Below are 14,981 nucleotides of genomic sequence, written 5' to 3'. Positions count from 1 at the left end.
CAGCTCAGCAAAAGCGTCAAAAAAAAGATCTTAGGAAATAATGGTCAAAAAGGACCTTAATGGATCTTAAGGGAAATAAAGTCTTCGAGAAAGGAAACCTATAGTGCAGCATTTAAAGAGAACATTACAGTATATACTTTGGACTGTCTGCTACATGCCAGGCAAAGCAACTAAAGGAAAAAGGTTTCACAACATGTCTTAAAACTTAAAAACCCTTGTGTTTTTAGACTGGCAAGTAGAGCCCCAAATCACTTTTATCATTAACCATGACATTTATAATCGCTTTTGGTGGGGATGAAGGAGTTACATTAAGTCTGCTGTTTCCCTCAGAACATCTGTTTAACAGCTGATTGAAAGTCAACAGGAATACCACTGTTGCTGAGGGGTAGTTCTCTACCATGCATAAACTGGTCATACTACCCTCTTGTAGCTTTGAAAAGTACATGATCTAATTTTGAGAGACGTACAGTATCTTCTGGCAGGTAGCAGGCAACATACACAATATTTTCTTCAAAGGTTGAATTGTGGTATACTCTTTGTGAAGAATTTAAGAGTTAATTACAGACCCAAATAAAATTGAAATTCAACTGCAAAAGGTCCCAGTAATTCAGATGGTCATCTTATGTAGTATCCTCATCTGTCTAAATTCTCACATACACAGGCCATGCCAACTATCATACACCTTCTCTCCGGTGACTGATAAGTGCCCATGCCAGAAACTTTAAATTCTAAAAGATAAATATTTTGGAATGGAGCCTATATGGTGTAAAAATGTGGCTTGTAATAAAGATAGAATATCAAATAAAATGTAGAGAAAATAAATTATTCAATAAATGGTCTTGAGAAAGCTAGCGAACCAACCGCACTGGGGATGGCGGTGGAGGGTGGTGGTAAATATTCCTACTTTATGACAGAATAGATTCAAAATAAATAAAATTAAATAGAAAAATAGAAACTGAATAGAATTTATGAATAAATAACTGATGTCAGTGTAGATAAAGCCCGACAGTCATACTTGTTTTGTAGTACTTCACTTTATTGCATTTCGCAGATGCTGTGTTTTTTACATACTGAAGGTTTGTGGCCACCCTGTTTTGAGCAAGTCTATTGATGCCATTTTTCCAACACCATTATTTTTTAATTAAGGTATATACGTTTTTTAAGATATAATACTGTTGTACACTTAGTAGACTACAGTACAATGTACACGAAACTTTCATATTCACTGTGAAGCCAAAAAATTGTTGCAAGATTTGCTTTATTGTGGTGGTCTGGAACTGAACCTGCAGTATCTCTGAGGTATGCCTGTATTATGCATATAAACAGAGACAAAACCATAAAGAAAAAAAATTAATAGATCATTACATAAAACTGAACTTTTTAAAATAAAAATTAAAAAACCAAGCCAAAGACACAGCACAGACTGAAAAATATCTGTAGCATATATAAAACAAAAATAATATCTTTATTCATAAAGAGCTCTAAAATACCAGTAAAAAATAGATTAAATACCAATAGGAAAATGGACAATTCTCAGAAGAAAATACATAAATGGCCAGTAAGTACTTGAAAGATTTTCAACCTTAAAATAATCATGTAAATGCAAATTAAAACAGCAAAACTTTTTCACCTATCAGATTGGAAAAGATTGAAAAAGGCTGAAAGGGAAAGTCGCTGAACATACAGGAAAATGGGTCCCCAATAATGCTGCTGAAGGAAGGAGGGAAAATGTTGTAATTTGGCGGGGGGGAAGGCAGCCTGTACAGATGTTACAGAAACACAGTTTACTGTCAGTCATTTAAAATTATTATATTATATGGGTTCTACCATTCTCCAGCTTTCCGTTGGGCATATGTTTAACAAACAGGTTTTGCTTAAATATGAGACACCTGCCCAGCAACCTAAAATTAAGGGATTTACTTTCTTTCATTTGGACAGAATTTCTTGGCATTCTCTATTTACCAGAAATAAATGCAGGTGCACCTGTCAACATTAATATTTGAATCATTTAGGTTGGCTTAGTTTCCAAACAGAAGTATCCTAAATCCTCTCAGGTTTCATTCATTGTCAAGAAATTCAGCTTTAAGGAAGAGAGAGGAAAGAAGGAAAGCAAAAGCAGAGAGAAATTCAAATTTCCCATTTGTGCTTTATTCTGTCCTAAGTGACTGATACATTTTTCTGTTCTAACTAGTTTTCTCATTAAGAGTTGCTACCCTTGAATGTATTTCTCCCCACTTGACCACCACACAACCACTTTCTCTTGCCTTAGGTGTTTGTCTCCTTATTAAAGTGACAGCTGTTTGTAGCAACCATATCCAAAGACTGGTTATACTTGTTAAAATTGGACAAAGAGGAAGATGAAGGAGGGACGTTTTCCAAATACAATAAAACTACCATAGAGTACTTTTTTTACATAGACTTTATTCCTTTTTTAACTAACAGAAACAAATGTGCCTTAGCCAGTTTTACCCATTTCCACCCCCAAGGAGGTCCTTAAAATTAAGGTAAGTTTTCAAATGGAATGACAGTGCTGTATAACAAAAATAACAATGGTTAAAATGGCTGATATTTATTGATATGTGCTATATGCCAGGCACTATTCTAAGCCCATTACATGTACACATGCATTTATACCAATGTTTAATCCTAATAACAACCCTATGGGGATTAAACTTCATAGCAAATCACTGTTATTCCCATCCTGCATAATCAGAGACAAAGGAAGCTAAGTAACTTTGTTTTAAGATCACTCAAATAGTAAGTGGTGATAGAGCTAGGAAGTAAAAAAGGTCAGGCTGTTTGTCCTTTAGAGTTTTAGAGTTTCCCACAGTCTGTTTACTGTCCTGTCCCTGAGATGTTGTTTTAAATTTTCCTCGATCCCCAGTGAGGCTTTTTAAAATCAGATTTATTTCTGCATAGGAAGTTAGACAGTTTGTCTGTTTCTTTTTAATAAATTTTTAAAATTTTTATTTATTTTTGGCTGTGTTGGGTCTTCGTTGCTGCATGCGGGCTTTCTCTAGTTGCAGCGAGCAGGTCTACTCTTTGTTGTGCATGGGCTTCTCATTGTGGTGGCTTCTCTTGTTGTGGAGCACGGGCTCTAGGCACAGGGGCTTCAGTAGTTGCAGCACGCGGGCTGCAGTAGTTGTGGCACGTGGGCTCAGTAGTTGTGGCTCGCGGGCTCTAGAGCGCAGGCTCAGTAGCTGTGGTGCACGGGCTTAGTTACTCCGCGGCATGTGGGATCTTCCCGGACCAGGGCTCGAACCCGCATTGGGAGGCGGATTCTTATTAACTGCACCACCATGGAAGTCCCACAGTTTGTCTTTAACACCTACATCATTACCCAAATTTGGACACCTTATTTTGGATATCTGCCCTTCACATACAAGGTCATAGTCTCCACTGTCACTCCTGAAACACATGTGTTAGTGTTTTTATTTGCAGTGACATTTCTGCCTGAGGCTTCTTTGACTTTGTTTTGAAGTTTATTTTCAAGAATTAAATGAAAAAGCCTGTTGAGCCCGTTATTGCTTGTATTTATTTATTCTTTCCCCCTGCTTAGTTGTTAGATGAGTGACCCAGTGCCAGAGCCCACAGAATGCCTGGAATGTGAGCTAACACTGCAGAACCACTAATAGAAAGAAAACACAAAAGTGTTCTTTATAAAGAAGGACATAGTGAGAATGACGTTACCAGGCTCTTAAGTGGGGATGGTCTTAGGACACTGATAATTTCAAGAGTGGAAGCAAATTCGGAAGCACAACCAGCCCCAGAGAGTTGCAACTAAGTAATCCATCTCAGTTCTCAGAAATTGCACCAATTTTTATCTTTTCTTTTTCTTTTCTTTTTTATCTTAATGTCATGGGTTTTTAAACCTTTTTCCAGACCTTTTAGGGAAAGGTCTGGAAGAGCTAGCATTTCTTGAGCATCTACGTATGCCTAGAATATTAAGAAATTTGTATTTCTTTTTCTGGTCATGGATGCATAAAGATAGAAATTCTATCCTAAAACGTTTATTTTTTACCAAGGAAACGATTAGGGGCCCAAGAATCTGGACTTGTTTAAGGCCATCAGAGAGGGTGTCAGCAGTTTCAGGAGTTAATAAGATCAAGTCTGAGATCTCTTTTACAGAAAAATGAAATACTTGCCTCATCTATTCTGAGGACAATAACAAAGGGGCATAAAATTCGAAGGAAAGACTTAAATTTAATATAATGAGTGTTGTGTCCTATCCGAAATGAAACCCTAAAAGATGTTTATAAGTGGTGAGTGACAGATTCTAATTTATTGAAAATATTCTGGTATTTGCAAGGCACTATCTCGAGGATGATTTCTCAGTTTGAGTCGGTATAAAGAGAAGTAGTTGTTTGTGGTCCCGTGATACCGAGTTCGTATTTCTTCTCATGTCATTTTCTTCGAGAATGAGTTCTTCCGCACGACTAACCTACCTGTGTTGCTGATGCTTATCTACTCAACCGGACTTGGTCTTGGGGCGGCAATGAACGGTGTCATTGGTACATTGCCAACCTCATCTCCTGCTTCCCGAGTGTGTGTCCATGATGACAAGGGGAACCCCGTGTCTTGGTCTGTCACAGACCAGTTTGCTACCATGTGCCATGGCTAAACCCTGCCAGAGCATCGCAGGAAAGGTTACAGCCGGCTGGTGGCCCTCACGCTGGCCAGGAAGTTGCAAAGCCAGGGATTCCCCTCTCAGGGCAACGTCCTGGATGACAACGTGTTCTCCATCAGCCTCCTAAACAGCATTCAAGCTGAGTTCTTGCCTGGTCGATTCTATAGGCTTATTCTCACCCCTGCAGCTTTCTCTGGGCATGTTCACCCCTAGCCCATTAGAACTCCAGGAATTTTCTTCCTTTTTCTGAACATACACATGCTCCTAGCTGTCAATGAGGGGAAAAATTAATGCTAGAATCAGGAGAACCTTAAATTTTTGAAAAGGACCAGAAGACAAGCAGGGTTAGGCTGGGAATGCCTAACTCTCCCTGTCTCAAGTTTCTAAAGTAATGATTATAGGGGTCAGAGACAGCTATGGGTAAAAACAGGATAATTATCTTCCTTTGCGATCCACTGTAGGAAGAAGGTTCTAAAGTCAGAGGGTCTTCGCAAAGGAGCAGAAATGACTGCATGAGAACAAGTGATTTAACACGGGAGCATGTGGCTACTGCTTCCTTATTGCTGCTTGGGCTTCTGCTCGGTGTTCTCATTACCACGTCAGTTCCCTATGACCCAAAATAATGCTCCCCTGTGCCTGCCACTGCTGTTTCCCCAAACACTCTTCCTACTACCTGTGACTCAAGTTCTCTGTAGAATATTCTGCTTTTTTCCCTTTAATTACTGTCTCTCCACTTCTGCCTAGGACTCTAGCATATAGTTCTTCCCTGGAAATGTTTGAATGCAGTGGTTCTCACCTTTTAGTGCCCTTCAGAATCACCCGGAGGGCAGGTTGCAACACAGATGGCTGAGCCTCTCCCCACAGCCCCGGATTCAGTAAGTCCGAGGTCAGGCCTGAGAATTTGTACTGCTAACAAGCTTCCATTTCTCAGTTGCCTTGGATGGAGGAATGAAGATATGGGCATTTTAAAAGCTAGAAACAAACAAACAACAACAAAAACAAATCAATAAAAAAAAATTTTAAAAAGCTCGAAACAGACGATGTCGGCATAGGACTGGACATTGCCTATCACCTATTCCAGCCCCCTTGTTTATAATCTGCTTTCTCATGGGAAACTAAGATGCATATGTAGGTGTGAATCTGGGTATGCAAATGCACATGTAAACATACATACACATATATTTACATTTATTTCATGTTTCTGTATGCATATGTACATACTCAGAGAATTTTGATAAGATAAACTTTAATTCTCTCATTACATATGAAGATTTGCGGGCCAAAGAAAATAAATGACTTATTTGAGATCATATAGATAATCAGTGCTAGAGGCGGAGCCAGAACAGTGTTACTTTGATTTCAACCTTTTTTTTCCCTAAGCCAAGTATCTTTTTCATAAAGGAAATTTAAATGATTAAATTGATTAAATGATTATAATCAATACTCTTATTAGTCTTTTATCCTTATCAGAATTTTTGTTTTAATTTGGATTCCAATTGATTGTGTATGCATATCTTTCAAGGAAAATAAAGGAAGAGATAAACATCACAGGCTATGTTCTTCTATCTGCAATAAAAGCAGACACAAACACAATGGTTGGATTTATCTAGTCTGGATAAAGTTGACTTAGCCATATGGAAAATATTGGTTTCTTACCCCATGGAGGTCACAAACATCCCGACTACAAAGATTAGAGGAAATCTAAATTTTAGGTGTTTATTCTTAGAAAAGTAAACAAACTGGCTGAAGGAGAGCTTTGTTTTGATAAAAAAATATGATTCCTTGGGAGTGACAGTATGCTTAGGTCACCATGAGCCAGTTGTTACCTAGAGACTTATCGTTGGTGCCAGAGGGAAGAGGTCTAAGTAACTGGGGTCCATAAATCTCTCCGGAGAATGTGGTCTAGTTTCTGCCCCAGGGATTCTCATTATCTTTAGCATTGATAACTGAGGGTTACTCCCAGCTGGTACATGGCATCATTATTATAGCCCTGTGCCTTATTGTCTTGCTAATAATAATGTGCCTACTGTTTACTTAACATTTAACTACATGCTGATAATTGTGCCAAATTTTATATATACTTCTGTGTGTGTGTGTGTGTGTGTGTGTGTGTGTGTGTGTGTGTGTGTGTGTGATTTATCTTATTGTGGGAATTCTGGCTGGGGGGTGGGTTATGACTCATCAAAGGTTATGCAGATTTTAAGTCGTGATCAGAGCCTGAGTTTGTCAGATTCTGAAGCCTGTACTTTGAATTATTATGCTAATTGGCCTCTCAGGCAGCTAGGAACTCTCTGAGGACTCAGTACAGGCAACATGCTCAACTCTGCAGAGATGTGTACTTGGCTCTGGGTGGATGCGGACTGGGTTTTGCAATTGTCTGCGTATTTAGTGAGCATGAATGTTCACTCTGCCTAAGACTCACTGAGGGGAAATACAGAGGAAGAATGGAGATTTCAGTCTGCTCAAACTTTGGGAGCAGGACAAGGCAGGGCAGTTTCGGAGGACATTGAGACATCCTCTAGAATAGAATCTCATTTAATAACACAAGTTTTGTTTCTACTCATTTTGCATTTTTCATGACGAATTTTTGTTTGGTGATTTGAATTTTGAGAAGAAAACATGAAAGAACTCTAAATTAAATTTCTTTAAGTTGTCTGTGATAATACCTAAAGTTTTATATCCATTTTCCCTAATCTCAGTAAACACTAGGAGCAGAGAAAAAATAAAACTGAAAGTAAAACACAGCCGATGGAATAGCACAGCACCTACAACAAAGGTGATTTCTCCCTTCTAACCTGGGACGTTAGCATTAAAATTATTTTAGTTGGGGAAAATAAAAATAGTAAAAAAAAAAAAAAATGCAGATGGAGGGATTGTTGTGTCAGTATAGGTAACATTAACAGCCTAATCCTCTTTCCCCAAGTTTCCATTCACCCATGTTTCTCAATCTCTGATAGAAATCTTGGCTCCAGCTATTAAAATCCAGTTGCGGACAGCCCTTTGCTTTTTCTGATCTTACTGTACCTGAGCAATGAGGTGAAAGAGAGAAAGAAGCCACTCCCAGCCTCTCCCCTTTTCTTTACCCACTCCAACCTCAGCAGTGCTGGTGGCATGTGTGTTCCAGCCCTGTTCCAATTTTGTTCACTTCTTTTTAAAATTATTTATTTATTATTTTTATTTATTTATTTGGCTGCGTCAGGTCTTCGTTGAGGCACAAGGGATCTTTGTTGAGGAGTGTGGGTTTTCTCTCTCTAGTTGTGGTGCGTGGGCTCTGTAGTTTGCAGGCATGTGGGCTTTCGCTGAGGGGCACGGGGCTTAGTTGCCCCATGGCATGTGGGATCTTAGTTCCCTGACCAGGGATCAAACCTAAGTCCCCTGCATTGTAAGGCAGATTGTTTACCACTGGACCACCAGGGAAGTCCCTGTTCACTTCTTGAGTGAACTTTATTTTCTTGAGTGAACTTTTGTTCACTCCCCCTTATTCTGGCTCTTGTGATTTTAAAAGTTACAAACAAAAATAGCTAACATCTGGGTATTCTTCTTCCTAATTGATGTGTGGCTTTCTCTCCCTCTAACAGATCTATGTGTTTCCAAGGCAAAATATACTCTAGGTTTTAAACACTGTTAAAAGACATTGCTTATAATCCAGTAAGACTGCCAGACTTTAGTTAGTACCCTGCAGTTACTGCAGTGAACACGAGATGTAAGATTTTAGTTCTAGATTATTTCCCAAAGAGAGCACTTGATATATTTCTAGTTGTCCCATTAGAATTTTTGCTTTTTTTTTTTGGCTGTGCTGTGCAGCTATGGTATCTTAGTTCCTGGACCAAGGATTGAACCCAGGCCCCAGCACTGAAAGTGCCGAGTTCTAACCACTGGACCATGAGGGAAGTCTCTCTGCTGCATTTTTGACTATTTCCTTTCATCAGATTCCTGAGACTAAGAACATGGAAAATAAATATGCAAAAATAACAATACAAATTTCAGGAAAAGAAAATAGGTTAAAAGGGGAGATTAACCCCACAAACATTAAAACATGCTATAAAACCTGTATAAAGTGTAGTAATGGTACATGATTGTGCAGAACAAAGGGGAAAAAAAGGTCCAGAAATAACAAGTACACAGGAAAGTTTAAAATAAGATCAAAGTGGCATCTCAAGTCGCTGGGATAAAGGTGGAATTTTAAATAAGTGGCAGTGAGACAAATGGATAGCAATCTGAAAACAAGTAAAATTAAATTAAACTCATATTTCATATCTCTACAAGAATAAACTCCAAATTGATCCAAGATATAAATAAATAAATAAATAAAGCCTTTAAAAAGAAAAGAAGTCATACAAATACTAGAAGAAAACATTGGTTGGTTCCTTTATAATGTGGGTATAAGGAAAGGCTTTCCAAATTCAGAAGTAATAAATTAAGTTTGATAAATAAAATACATATGTATGTGTGCATGTGTGTGATTTCTCAGTGGCAAAAGATCTGGCATCAAAATATAAATTACACACTAGGAGAAACTATTTGCAATTTATATCACAAATAGAGAACTATTTTCCATAAAATATAAAGAACGCTTAACACTGAGAGGAGAAAAAAAATTTACTCAAATCCAGTAGAAAAATGGGCAAGAGACATGGTTAGTTCACAGAAAAACAAATAAAATGACCCTTAAACATATGAAAAGATGCTTAACTTCACTCAAAAAAAAAGTATGATTAAACTGTCATGCAATACTTTTAAAAAATATTGAGAACCCAAGTTTGAAGCTGTAGAAAATAGGCATACTCATATACGGTAGTGGGAGTAGGAAAGTTACAACTCCAGTGAGGGGAATTCAGTACCGTCTAATAAAATACATACGCATTTATACAAGCAATTCAACTTCCAGAAATTTACCCTGAGGATTCCTCCACAAATATAAAACCAATGTTTGCACTGGGTTATTCACTCCAATATTATTTGTAATATCAAACTTTTAGAAACAACCTAAATTTCCATCCTTCAAAGTCCAGGTGAATGAATTACGACACATCTACACAGTGAAGCACTTATAGCAACAAGGAAGTTCTCTGTGATGTAATTTGAGGTAATTTCCATGATACGTTTTTAAGTGGGAAAAAAAGCTACATGTACAAGAGTATGTAAGAAAGAATGAGAAAATTAGTGTATATCAAATAGATCTCTGCTAACTTTTCTTTTGCAAACAGAAACACAGGAAGATTAAACGAGAAACTATTTTTTAAGTGACCTATAAGTAGTGGAGTTAGGGATGGGAATAAGACTTCCCCGAATATATATCCCTTTTATATTGTTTTGACTTTTGAACAATGTAGGAACCTGGGATTAAAAATAACATCTATTCTTTGGCTCTGTTGACTGAAAAGGGCTACAAGTAACAACACTCAATGATCATCCCTGATAGTCAGATCTTCATAAATACCTTTCAGGGAAAATAGAACTCTTGGAGAAAAGGCTGAAGAACAGGAAAAGGAAAGAAGAAAAGGAAAGAACACCTTGAGCAAGAAAGTAAGGAAATGCTCGAGACTAAATGTGGTCATGTTGGGAATTCCCTGGCGGTCCAGTGCTTAGGACTCCACGCTTTCACTGCCAAGGACCCGGGTTCAGTTTAAAAAAAAAAAAAAATTGGTCATGTCAAAAGAAAACAGAACTGGTACAACGAACTTCCTACTTGGCAAATTTGATACCATATATAACAGCATCGAAAATAACAATAATGTAATGGATTATAACACATGAATTTTTTTTAAAAATCCTTGAATCTACAATGATATGAAAATGAGGTGGTCTGGCAAACAAAAACTCTTCTTTACAGAAGAATGCCTACTAAGGAATGTAGAAGGAATGGCAAATTAGAAAGTTGACATTTTGCAATCTCCAATTTAAGAATTAACTCAAGCAAGGATTATTATTAAATAATATTAAATAAAATTTATTTAATATTATTACTACTTACAAATTGTAAAGGGTAAAATGGACCTGTATAATGGAGATGACCGGTGGTCACCATCTTTACCAAGTGGTCAAACTTAGCATGAGCTGCAGTGGAAGAACCCAACATTGTGTGCCTTCTGATACAATGCAGTGAGAAGTGCAATATATCACCACATAGATTTCTGGCCAAGACTGCGTAACCTGAATCTAATCAGGGAAGATTAGAGGGAAGAATCAGAATAATCAGAATCAGAATAATCCAAATTGTGGATGGAACATTCTATCAGATAATTGGCCTGAACTCTTCAAAAAAGTTAATATCAGGGATGGGAAGAAAAGATGTGAGTGCTTCATTCTAAATTTTAGGAGACTAAGAAACTTAATCACCTGCGACTCATGAACCTTTATTGAATTCTGGGTCAGAGGAACAAACTCTAAAACACACATTTTGTAGACCACTGGGAAAAATTTATTATGATACTATCGAATTAATGTAAATTTTCTTAAGTACGATATTGGTAATGTGGTGGCATTTATTTTGTTAAGATGCATGCTGAAGTATTTAGCAGTAAAGTATGATATGTGTAACTTAATTTCAAATAATTCCTAGTAATGTCTATATAGTGTGTGTGTGTGTAAAGACAGAGAGGGATCAAATATGATAAAATATCAGTGAATCCAGGTGAACAACAGCTGTTTATTACACTCTTCTTTTAACTACTTTTACGTTTGAATCAAAATAAAACTAATGGTAGAAAGTGGCAGATTTTTACAGGCAGCTTAACCTATGTATAAATGACAAACACAGGTCACCACAAATTTAATGTAAAATATTGTATTTAAAGTATTATTTTATTCTCAGTTTTCCTTGACTCAAGAGTTCTTCTTTCTCTTTTCATTGGAAACTCCATGACTAATAATTACTGATAAATGTTGAATTTGTGATGTTTGACTCTGCTCAAAAACCTTAGACCCAGAGACATAGGAGACAATTTAGGTGAGCAATAGATGATGGAAACCTGAGAGGCAAAGAATGCAGAAGTAGAAACAGAGAGGTCTTAAAGGAGGAAAGAAAGAAGAAGCAGAGCTCCAAAGAAAAACACTGAAAAATAAACACAGTAGAAATAGAAAATTATTTCAACAATGGTATCAGGCACTGGTCTAGGTACTGGAGATACAACAGTGATAGTTACATTGCGGTGAACAAAAGTTTTAAAAATCCCTGCCTTCATTTATTCTAGAGGAAATGGCATCTACTATGTGGCAGGCACTGTTCTAGAGGCTTTACACATATTAAATCATTTGTTCCCAACAACAACCCTATGGGATTGGTACTATTCTTACCCCCAGTTTTCAGATGGGTAAACTAAGGTAAGAAAAAGGTTAAGTAGGACGCCTAAAGTCGTTCAGCTAATATATGGCAAAGGTAGATATTAAATCCAGGGAGTTTGGCTCCATCACTCACGCTATCAAATTCTGCACTATATCACAATAGAAAGGAAGGAAGGAACTGCATAAAAGACCAGAAAAAAAAAAAAAGGAGGAGAAAGTGCAGAGAAGAGGTAAAAGAGACACAAAGCATGGTCAGAGGAAAGGAGGAAAGGGTACCTATCAGGAGTATTAAACTGAAGGAGGGCTAAATTCCATGCCTTTCTTAATGAATTTATGGCTTTGAAAATAACATAAGATTGTCCTCAGTAAAAGAGTTGAGAAAGAAGGGGGAGTAGAGATAAGCAGTGGGGTTACTAAATGATCAGTTTAATCTACTACAACATTCTGTCCAAGCCTTGCCCTGGAGGGATGAATTATGAAGTATGAATAAGAGATAACAAGGGATTATTACTAACAGTTTCTTTGAGTTCCTAGACATTCCAGGTCAACTCGTTTGCAGACTTGCTAAATGAGAGACTCAGTATTTTCCAGCCACTCTTTTCTTGTTGATAAAACATAGCAAATTATAACAGCTAGATATTTGGGGAATGAAATCTCTCTAGATGTAAAATATCACTGAGGATTTCTACAGCTGTTATACCCCATATCTGATCACATGCACATTGGTTAATAAAATAACGTAATGGGAAGAAAAATTGCCTTGCCCCATTAAAAATATTTTATTATAAACTAATCAAGATTGGGTATATTAAGATCATGACCTTTAGTTTACTAACCTGAGTGATTATTTTATATGAAGTATTTCATAAGTATTAATTCACCCATATTGAGTCAAAGATTGAATTATCTCTGGAATAGTACTACGGGCTGCTGTTGAACAAGTCAAATTTTGTTTATGCTGAAGATGAGTGTAGGGTAAAGAACATTCGTTCTTTATTATCATAAAATGCCAACTCAGTTACTAATGACAGAATTTCCTGTTTAATAAGTTGTTTATTCATAGTCAATGAGAGAGCCTGGTCTTAAATCCTAATCTCTGACAGGAGAGGAGGATGATGAATATACTTTAAAATGTGGATAATGCAGGCAGCTGACAATGAATTATAGTTTAAAAATCCCCTTTATGCAGCTACTATTCAGAGTGCTACATGCATCATCTCTTGCAGCTAACTGGCACACCTAGCATTCTTTGTCCTTTCAAAGTACTTGGCCGACATCTTTTAAGGGTCGCCAACTCTCTGTGGAGTGAAAAGGCAATGTGCTTAAATGTTTCATTCAAAAAATATCATACATATATACCACGTTAGTCTCAGGGCCACATGTTAGGTAAACTAAGCCTCTTTCTTCTTCTCCCAGGAACACACCCTTTGGTAATACAAAATTTAAAACAAAGACTCCTTTTTAAAAAATTTGCCTCAGTTTTCATTTTATCTCAGACCACTGGGCTAAGCTGCTTGATATCCCCAGAACTGCCACATTCCCTCTCTTCCTCTTTTTTCTCCAATTTATAACTAATAACATCAGCTCCTCTGTTCTAAGATTATGGGTCTGTTACTTATTGTCTAGCTCCAGCCACTGACTTCTGCATCTTTCCCTAAGGATTTCATTAAAAACTGTGGTTTGGGTTCCCAGTTCTAAAAAACAATAATGAACTTTAAAAAAGTAAATTTAGGGCTTCCCTGGTGGCACAATGGTTGAGAGTCCGCCTGCCGATGCAGAGGACATGGGTTCGTGCCCTGGTCCGGGAAGATCCCACATGCCGCGGAGCGGCTGGGCCGGTGAGCCATGGCCGCTGAGCCTGCGCGTCCAGAGCCTGTGCTTCGCAACGGGAGAGGCCACAACAGTGAGAGGCCCGCGTACCGAAAAAAAAAAAAAGTAAATTTAAAATATTTTGCAAGCTTCATAGTTTCAAAGTGTTACCAGAATTGTTTCATTTGACCTCCACGAAAACCCTGGGAAGCACACGGGACAGGTACTATTTATACCTTGCAGATGAGAACATAGATTTGGAGGCATTGGGAGACTTGCCCAAGATAACAGGGCCCATCAGAGTCACCTGACTCAGTCCAGTGTAGATTTTCTTTGCACAGTCTGAGTTCTTCAGGTCCCGAGAACCTTAGTTGTCAAAGGAAATATGATTAGAATCTCTTCTAAAAGGCTCGTAGTTTTCAAGGTCTATCCATAATCAGTCTGGATTTTATTTATACACAATAACCTCACCCTAGTCTCAGACTTGCACTTTGTGTTCATTTAGGTGGCTTGTTTGTTTCTTTTTTCATTTATTCATTAAACTATAAACAGTGATAGGCTGGGGTAAGATTATGAAGATATTTTATGTCATGCCTAAGGGTCTGAGTTTATTTTTGTAGCTATGGGGATTGGAGAGGTAGGGGCAGAGAGGAAATACATACACATCAGCACTCGGTTAAATATTAGATACGTGGGGTGGGTCTAGCCACTGAGAGAAAGGGAAGACAATAGAATTGCTAGTCAAGCTAATCCTTGGGATAAGGAACACTTGAAAGAGGGGACTGATTTAAGAGAATAAATAATGAGTTCAGTTTTAGATATTTTAGGTTTCTAGTGTGTTGACTGAAAAAAAAAAAAGCACAACATAAAAGTTGAGAGTTATGTTTTATTTGGGGGACATTCTTAGGACTTCAAGCCTGGGAGACAGCATCTCAAGAGAGACTGCTCCGAAGAGGGCGGGGGGTGGGGGTGGGAGGGGGGAGTTTTTGCAACAAAACCAGGTAGTTGAAATATCAAAAGATTATTGTTAATAAAAGAAAATCGGGTATCTCAAGTTAAGTTTAGCGCTTCTCTATGTTTGGGAAGATGCAGGAGTCTGGGCTCACTGAAATCATCCCTGTGCTATGCACCCCAGCTATCTGGGGCCAATTAGCTATCTGGGGCAGTTATCCTATGCTTTCTCATCCTGAGTTTCCTTAGGTGCACCGTCGGGGGTGACTGCCGAGGCTGACGGCTAGATGGGCTTGGAGTGGGCAGCCCC

The 14,981-nt window shown here is 37.9% G+C and overlaps 1 protein-coding gene across 2 annotated transcripts in view; it reads left to right on the top strand.

Moving 5' to 3' along the window:
- CENPQ (centromere protein Q) overlaps positions 1-14,981 on the top strand; it is a 34,068-nt gene that overhangs the window by 15,368 nt on the left and 3,719 nt on the right. The gene's annotated exons all lie outside the window — the stretch shown is intronic.

Source organism: Delphinus delphis, chromosome 10 (assembly GCF_949987515.2).
Source record: "Delphinus delphis chromosome 10, mDelDel1.2, whole genome shotgun sequence".
NCBI classification, from domain to species: domain Eukaryota; kingdom Metazoa; phylum Chordata; class Mammalia; order Artiodactyla; family Delphinidae; genus Delphinus; species Delphinus delphis.
This window is presented reverse-complemented; position numbering and strand designations above follow the sequence as displayed.